The sequence below is a fragment of the Protopterus annectens genome, chromosome 1.part0 (assembly GCF_019279795.1).
Source record: "Protopterus annectens isolate FY-2018-M chromosome 1.part0, PAN1.0, whole genome shotgun sequence".
Lineage (NCBI taxonomy): Eukaryota > Metazoa > Chordata > Ceratodontiformes > Protopteridae > Protopterus > Protopterus annectens.
The window spans coordinates 1,608,363,554-1,608,373,553 of NC_056725.1; positions in this window are offsets into that span (position 1 = coordinate 1,608,363,554).

Here is a 10,000-nt window from a genome sequence, read left to right on the forward strand (position 1 = left end):
CCAACATGAAGGGACTCTGGCTGACAATGTTTGCAGACAATTGCAAGTTGGGAGCTATTAACTCCCCAAGTGATGTTGACATTCTACAGAAAGGCCTCACTGAGATCAATGACTGGTGTCAGAGCCATGGCCTTAAGCTCAATGTCAGTGAATGTGTTGTCATCCCCTTTTGGGATGTCAGGCATTGCAGGGATGTTACAGCACCAAAAATCAGACACCAGTGTGAAAGTGCATATCCACAACCAATTCCAATACAGTCACAGTCACATACCAGTAGGTCAGGTGAACAGCTGAGTATACACACTGTGTGAAGAAATACATAACAGTTTTCCAGACACACACACTACCCCTACATATAGTGGTCCAATTCTCAGTGTAGTCTGAATCCTGACCATGGTACAGGACACGTCTCAATCTGCCGCTACAAAGGCATACAGCCAACAGATCAGCAGAAACTGGAGCAGCATGCACAGTAAGATAAAAAAAGAGCCACAACACTTACATCTACCCCCCCTACATGTACAGCCGAAATAACATATACACATGATGTATGGGACGTAATTTTTTTGGAGACAGATGCCCTTTTTTAAGGTGAGAGTGGGATGTTGGGGAAGGAGTGTGCGTAAGTGTTGGTAGGAATGTTTCATAGGAGAGGTTGCATTTGCAGACAGACAAGACACACAAGACAGCAGACAGGGGTGGTGTTGTGACACATGGGGGAGAACACCTTAGATGGGGAGGGTGCTTGGGAATCAGATGTCCATGGGCCCCCTAGATGGTAGTAGTGGGACTGATGTCCCCACCCGATAGCTGTCACCACTACTTCATCATGGCCCCGAAGTTGGCTGTGCTGGGGGCTCAGCTGGAGGGGCTGGCTGCCCCTCAAGCTGCATCAGTCTGCCCTCCACCTGGCGCAGTCATTCATCCATCTCTGACTGGAGGACACTGCGCACCATGCCACAGACCTCTTGCCGGGTGACAAGATCCTCACCGCACCAGTGTGCAGTTGGAGGATGAGCCCCGTCCACTGCAGCAGTTCCATCTGAGGGTGTTGCAGGATCAGCAGATGAGGGAGGTCTGGATTGGGTCCCAGATGTGCTGGGACCCGGTGCCTCAGCCAGGTGGGGTGGGAGAGGCAGATCCGCAGAGATAGGCCTTCCCGAACATTCTATGGAGTGAGAATTAACAAGGTGTATTGGTTAGTCATGGGCAAAACATTTCAACATTAGTCAAAACAGCATGCATGGGTGTTGCAATTGACCCAGAACAATGGAATTGTAACAGTGGCATGGCAAACAGAACACATGCAGAAATTGAATGGCAGTCAGGATTGCAACAGCATGCCGGTTATATTTATGGCAACAGGCCAACAACAATGGTTATTCAACAAGGTATGTTAGCATGCACACAGTTTCAAATATAATAACCAAAATAGAACAAAGGTCCTAACAGTAAGTTTTGGTAACAACATACCCATATTACATTTTGAGCAATTATTGGAGCAGATGAGTGGTGGGAAAAGAGGAAATAATTTCATTAACAACTGGATTCAGTGATACTTCTCAATACACTAATGTTCAATACTCTACAGTTCTGCCCCCCCTTAACCTCTACCTGCGCCATGCATCTACTACAGCACATACACACTTGTACATATGTAAACCTGAAGTACTATGGGGCAAGGTCTGACAACTCTACATACTTAAGTATAGGGGACTCATAGCTGTCATACTTATTGGTACAAGTAACAATGTCTTCCCTGTCCTGCTGTTCTGTAAGTGTGCTTTTGTCATACTTGTACTGTGATGTTATCTGGGTGCAGGTTTCTTGGCAACAGCAGAAATTATCAGTGAGAGCATGACACTTGAGAGCCTTGTATTGGCCAGACTGCATAGTGTAGATGGCTAGCCTGCTTCTATTTGTAGGACTGGGGCTGCTCAAAAGAACATTTGCACACATTTCCTACATATACCCATCATACTGCTTCTGCATATATTTCTTTACCTGTGGGGGAAACATCTGTTCACAATAGATTAGTGTTTCTACCAATATTCAAGTTTACAGCGGTAGAACTAGAAAGACATGTTAGTAGCAGTCCTTGGATTCGAACCCTGGTATGTGTGTGTGTGCAAAAGAGAACTGTAGACCTAGTCCATATCAGACTGAGCTACTGGGGAAGTGACACCTCTTTCTTGAGTTATTTCTATCTAGTACATACTTTTCTACCTACTACTTTTTTATCAAATTTCTTTTTATTTGTTTTCCATAATAACTACAACAAAAATCAGAACAGAAAACTGTTGATGTTACTGTTTACACAATATGTGCAGATTATGAAAACTAGACATTTGGACAACTTTTCTACATACTACTTTTTATCAAATCTATTTTTATTTGTTTTCCATAATAACTACAACAAAAATCAGAACAGAAAACTGTTGATGTTACTGTTTACACAATATGAGCAGATTATTAAAACTAGACATTTGAACATTTTAATAAAACATACTTCAATTTAGAATCAAGTCAACACACACTACTTTTGCAGTCTGCACCTCTTAGTGTCTCACACTTTCCTATACATTCAGGACTACATACAAATGAAATGCAAAGGTTATCACAAGGCAATGCTGACAGGAACACAGTACAGCACATTACTGAAGAAAATATTTACTTTTGCATTTTGTCAGTTATGTTAGATCCACATTCTGAACTATGCAGACAGACAATGCTACATCACTTCACATCAGTTACGGCATGCTGCAGCAGCTACACAATTCCACTTTTCAGATACAAAACAAATGAAAGACAACAGTTTTTGGTAGTCAGCTTTATTATTTTTGACATAACAACACTTTCTGTAACTCAGAAATCCACAGTTAGCATTACTGCATGATCTGAACAGGATGACTGCTTCTCATTTATAACTGTTACAGTAGCCCTGACACAACAGTTTCTTAGCAGGTTCTTTCAGGCAGCCTAATACATATCCTACTCTTCCTCTCCTCAGTTCTACCTTGCTTGCTACAAAACTCGGTATTACACAGCAGCTGGCACTACTGAGTTCTAACGCTGGCAGCCTGACACATACATTTATTCAGTACAGTTACAGCACAATTAATATATACAGATAGTACTACCTTTACTATTTCTGATTTATTACAGCAGATATTATGAATATTTCTGTACTCACCAAACTCTTGGCGCAGTTGGACCAAGCACTGTGCATGGGCATCAATGTTTGCGGCCCTCTCAGCGGCAGCTGTATGGGAAAAGAATACACATTAAGCACACCTGTACAGTAACATATACAATTTTTAAATAATTATTTACAAATACACAGACTGGATACTTACAAACTTCTGGGACCTCCTCCACTCTTGCCTCTTGGATCCACTGGGCCAAAAGCTCACCCCTCCTATGCTTTAGGTTGTCATAGTGATGAAGCACCTGTTCACCAGTTTAGGGAATACCAGTGGCACAGGTGAGATCACATGCCAGATGGTCCCAGGCCTCCACTTAGTACTGGGAGCCCTGGTACTGGCCCTGAGCAGTCTAACTTCATGGTCTTTGATAAGGAGTCCAATCATGACCCTGGAATCCTGGATGCCCCTGTGTTGCACCCGAAAGTGAAGATCCTCTGCTACGCCTGACATTGTTGCTGCCCTGATCAGACTTGAAGAGATATGGCTATATTCCTGCCTGTGTGGTTTAAATAAGGCTATTTTCCTGCCCTTTTCCATGACTGGCCATTTTCAAATATGCTAAGCTATGCTTAGCTCCACGCAAATCCGCTTAGCAAGGCTTAAACCAGCTAAGCAAAGCTTACAGCTGCTGAGAATTGTTTATATTTTCATGCTTAAGCAATCCTTAGCTAGTTTCAGCAGAGCTGCAGCAGGCTTAGCTGGATGCAAACAATTATTTAAAAAATAAATAGAAACATTTTGTACATTTCCATATGGCATTTTCCAAGCCCTACACTACCATACATGAGGCATATGACTTACAAATATCATTCCAATTCATAAAAATTAATTTATAACTGCTTCCATAAATGAAATATAGTGGCAAAAACAGTTGGGATTTGAACTGTGCATGTCTTGCATGATAAACTGGAGCTCTAAACACTACGCTACATCAGCAACAAGGATTTCTCCTTCACAATTCTATTTGACTCTCAGACAGCATTTAAGCTGGGCTGAACAACGCGCTGTGGCACGCAAACCCACTGCACTTTGCTTAAACTTTCTTTTTTATTGTAAAAAAATAAATAAAAAGAAATATTAAATTGTTACATATATTTATCAACAGGTTGCAGGCATATGGGGCAAGGATCTTGGCCATTCCGAGGACAGTCATGTGTTGCGCAGGCTACTTGTTAGGGATTTTGTGCTTACTTTATTTTTTTTTCTTATTTCAGTGTCCACGGACACTGACATGCTCAGTTTTACATTTCAGTGTCCGCGGGCACTGAAATAATACATAATATTAGAACCAGGCTCTAATATTATACTACTTCCTTGTTTGAAAGTCCCGTATGGCACTTTCTGAGTGCAGGGGGCGTGTTTAAGTGTCCGTGCAGGACTTACACACACCCCTTGCACTCGTACATGGATCGTGTAGGTGTAGGAATACAGCAGCCCACCCTCATTAATATGTAGGGAGCGCTGCTGCTGTATTCCTACATGGAACAGTCCATGCAAGAATAGACTATTCTTACACGGATTGTTCATGCATCCTGGGATTGAGTTATACCAGTCAAGCTTCACATTCATACATATGAACATAGCAATATATATGCAAATAATGCTCTTGGCAGTAAACGTAGTCCTGTTTTCATATTCAGTACTGTGGAAATATATAGAGATGCTTTCCCTGAGATTTCATTCCTTATATGAGTCAACAATCAATTTAATATAACAGGGAATCTTTTTTTTTCCTTTTTTTTTCCAAGTTACACTGCAGCACTTTCTAGGATAAATATGTGAAATAGCTCAACAAAGCAGAAGAAAGAACAACTAGAATATAAGCCTGAATATTATAATGACTAAGTAGAAGTTATTATAATTGCAACTGACATAAATGAATAACAGAAAAAAAATACTCTGATAATTCAGTCAACAAAATTATGAACTAAACCAAAATGACAAGCAGGAAAAATGACTTGGGGAGTTTTTAACATCACCCACATGTTAAGGAATGGGGAAAAATGAGAAACCCATCTTAGAATGAAACAAATTACAAAACAAAAGAATGCGATTAATGAATGCGATTAAGGCATCTTTTCTACTTCACTGGAAAAGCATTTGACTATACAGTAGATGAGACAGTGAAGGCTTTTAACTGATTCTGTCTTACAGACAGAAAGGCAACATGAGTAAAGCAAGGTATGCCAATCTGATAAATAAGTCATCAAACTTCACTCCTTCACATTACCATTTGTAATGCACATAGCATATTTTTCCTAAAGGTTGCAACATCCATTGCAACATCCTGAATACTCCTCCCTCACTGACACACAAAGACACAACATGCAGTCCTGCTACTTCCATAACAGACTATAAAATTTCATTATCTTTAGAAAAATAGCAGCTTGCAACGATATTGGCTAAAATGTTTCTGTTAATGTTTTTTGTTTGTCTACCTTTCCCCTAATTTGCACTAACTATATTGCCAGGATATCATGCATAAAAGGCACAAGCAAGATAAATGAATTGAATGCATTTTAGTCCCAAATGAAGATGAAGCTAATAATGACTTTTGTAAAACATTTTTATTGCATCTCTTCCTTAGTAGTTTAAATATTGTACCTACAAAGTAACACACTAGAAATAAAAAAAATCAGAATATTAGAAAAAAAACATAGTATTACAAAAACAGGCCATAGGTTCATAGTTAGGTACTAGGCTATTGGCCCTAGGGCCTATATAAGCCTAGCCAAAAAGGTACCCTGGCTTTCGCCACCCAAGAAAATTATTTTCCTGTGCCCCTGTCGAGCAGAGCCAAAGAAGTGATCCCCAGGGTGAATTTCCTATCTCCCATCCAATCATCAAGGTTTTTCTTGAAGAGCGCTAATGAGTTGCTCTATTTGACATAGATAGGTAGTTTATTCCAGAGTATGGGTGGTCTCTGGGACAGTAATCTATCCCTCCAGCATGTTCTGTTTATTGTGGTGACAAGGTTTAGGTCCCTAGAGCGTGTAGCTTGGAGGGATTGGGATTTCTTTAAGTGGAGCATGTCCAACAGCTCTGGGTTTGACATAGCTTTGTATGTTAGGCAGAGATCGCCTCTGAATAGGCGATATGCGATGGAGTAAAGCTGGAGTATTTTGAGATGGTCTGTGTAGGGTATCTATTTGAGGCCAGTAATCATCTTTGTAAGGTATTTCTGTGGCCTCTCCAGTGGTTGTAGGTGTCTTGTGAGGTACATACCAAAAGGGGAGCTGTACTCTATAATGGGTCTAATGAGTGATGAGTAGAGGGGAACAATGACCTGCTTTTTTCTGGATGAGAAACCTTTTGTTATGAGGTGTGCCATGTAGAAGGATTTCCTGACCACTGTGGCAATGTGATTATCAAAGGAGAGACTACTGTCTACCTGTGTCCTAAGGTTTCTTATTACACTTTTGGTGTTAAGTAGACTACCACCTATGTGGTAGTTCATGGGTACAGAGTTTTTACCAAAGGGAATGACAATGCACTTTTTGGCATTGAGCTTCAAGCCATGGCATTGACACCAGGCATCTGTCGTAGTGAGGCCCTTTTGTAGGATGCCCACATCATTAGGAGTTTCGATTATGGCTCCCAGTTTGCAGTCATCTGCAAACTTTGTTAGCCAAAGACCTTATGTGTTAGCCTGTACTTCAGAGAAGGATACCAAACAGGAGAGGACCCAGGACTGAACCCTGTGGTACTCCACTTGTCACTGGTCTGAAGTCAGATTTGGAGTCTGCTACTTTCACTGTGTGGGTTCTGTCCATGAGCCAGTTGGCAACCCATCTCATGACATAGGGATTTATACTTAGTTTAATGAGTTTATCTATAATTCCAGAGTGGAGGATGGTATCAAAAGCATTGGCAAGATCTAGATAGGCTGTGTGAACCACCTTACCCTCATCCATGGCTTGGGTGACTGCTTCAAAGAAGTCTATCAGGTTTAGAAGACATGATCTGCCTTTTACAAACCCTAACTGGGTGGGGTCCAGAGGTTGGAGGTTACCAATGTCTTTGTTTATGAGTTCTATGATGATACGTTCCATGGCCTTGCAGACCGGGCTCCTCAGGCTAATGGTGCAGTAGTTCCTGGGGTCCATCATGGCTCCCCCTTTGTGGAGTGGGATAACCGTTGCAGTGCGACATTCAGTGGGCACAAAGCCTGAGGTGAGGCTATGACTGAACATGGTACTTAGGTGGGGTGCCAGTTTGTTCTGTAGTTCGTGTAGAATGCAGCCTGGGATATTGTCAGGTCCCATGGATGCTGTGTTCTTGGCTTTGGAGAGTTTTTTTTATTTACCTATGCAGCCGTGATTACAGGACATTTGCATTCTTCCGGTATAGAGATGAGCCATCTAGAGAGTGAGAGGGGGGTAAAGTTAGCACTGAACCTATCTGCCAGGATGTTGGCAATATCAGTTAGTTCTGTATATTTAGTGCCATTGTGCTGTAACTCAGAGCAGATCTGAGTGTTGCCTTTGAGATTCTTGACGTAGCTATAGAATGCTTTGTGGTTGTCTTTAGAGTCAGTGGCAATTTTGTTTTCATAACTAGCTTTGGAGGATTTTATGAGAGATCTCAGCTTCTTACTGAGGCTGACCAGGGAGCTACTACAGTCTTGGGATTTTACTCTTTTTTGCAACCGTTTCTTTCTTCTGTTGTAGAGTTTGTTTATGGCAGAGGACCACCAGATTGGCTTCCTTTTTTTAAAGGATAGCATCTTGGTTCTGTTAGGGATAGCATGATCCATGTACTCGTGTAAGTGCTTATAAAGTGCATTTGTGTAGGATTCAGCAGTCGTACCTCTATTGCCCATCTGCATGGGTGTCATGAAGTTTGCCACTTCTGTCTTAAGAAGTGTGAAGTTGGCTTTGGAGAAGTTTTTTATGATGGTTTCCCTAATGGGGGGTGGGGACAGGATGTGGATGTCTAGGGTGATTAGCTTGTCGTCGGATCTGACCAACAAGGAATTGTCCTCTGGTGTGGAATACCGGTCACCCATGTTGGTAATGACCAGGTCTAGGATATTGCTGCCTCTGGTAGGAGTATGAATTAGTTCATCCAAGGTGTTGGAATTTATGAATTCCTGAAAATGTTGAGCAAAAGAGTTGGTACATGAGTAGTTTTCCCAGTTAATGGTGGGGTAGTTGAAATTGCCCATTATTAGGGTGTTGGGTTGTACCCTAATATTTTCCAGTGTATCAAGAAATGAGGAGTGGGAATCCTGGGGCATGGTGGGGGGTCTGTAGCAAGCTACAATTTGGATTGTGGTCTTGCCCAGAGTTAGACGCACTTGGATATTCTCGGATGCATTATGTTGTGCAACTAGCCTGGAGGTGTGGATATCCTTAATGAATATGGACACACCTCCACCTGGTGTGCTTCGGTCTGGGATAGATGGCCGAAAGGTGTGGTATGAATTATAGCCTGGTAATGCAGGGGTGCTCTCTGGAGCTTTGAACCAGGTCTCTGTCACTGCACATATGTCAATGTTCTCCATTTTAAGGAGTGCCTCCAGTGAGTGCATTTTGAGGTTAAGACTTCTAGCTATGAGTAGCATTATCCTCAGATTTTGCTTGCTTGTACCTTTTACGGTGGTGAATTTGTCATTTGAACCTTGCCTAAAAAAGGCACTTTAGGGGTGGCAAGAGCCTTAGCCAGTATCCGAAATCCCTAGGGCAACAGGTGCAGGCCATCTCTGGCAAAGCATCGTGGTCTGTCGATCATGTCAACCCAGGCAGACAAATACTGGATCCCCTTAGAATGACACCAGAAGCTTAGCCAATTGTTGAAGTCAATCATTTTGTCCTTGTACTGTGGTATCATTCTGGGTGATGGCAGGATGCTACTCAGGGCTAGGGTCATACCTGCCTGGGCTACAAGATCGGAGAGCTCCTCCATGTCCCTTTTCATGTAGTCCAGGGAGGTACATCTCAGGTCATTCACACCGACATGGACAATGACAGAGTCATATTTGTACTTATTGTGGAGTGACTTGAGTGCATGCGTTATGTGGCGGATCCTGGCACCCAACAGGCAGCTGACAGTAACTTTCTCCTTGTTTAGCCTGGCAACTGGAACATCAGTGTGCCTGACTATAGAGTCACCTATAACAAGAGTGTTGGGTACGTTGTTATGCCTTATTGGCTGTGGTTGAGTGGCACACTGAGATTGTGGGCTATGTGTCATTTGGGTTGTGTTGGGGGGTGGAGTTTGCTTTGTTTTAGGCATTGGAGATCCCTCTTGCTTGGGCAGGTTGTATTGAGAGCCTCTGCGAATGTAGGTGTGTATTTTGCATTTCTATGTGTGTATTTTCATAAAGTAGATTTTGAGGGACTATGTGATGAGTGTGATGTGGTGCAAGTGTTTACCTTCTCTTGACTTCTTTTCCAGTCTTGGGTGCAGAGAACTTTGCTTCCAGTTTGGCTACATAAGTGCATCACTCACAGGTTGTAGTGTTGGGTGGTAGTAGGAGAGGGTCATCTGTGTACATGAGGCAATTGCTGCATTTGCCCCAAAATGCCCAGATTCATCAGGCAGATAGGAGAAAATGTCAGGAGCTGACCCTTATACATGACTGGATAGCTTCTTATTTATTAAGTACTAAAAACTGCTTTCCTCTAGACAAGTGAGGAAAGTTGAGTGCTGTAGTAATTTGTAGCTTATTTAGTGCTTACAATGAGTTCTGAACAAGTGATGAGTTCAAAGAAACAGATTTGAGTGCTGAAACTAAATAACTGGCTAGTTCTAAGAAACAAAATTAAGCTAGAAGGCTTCTCTCCAATACA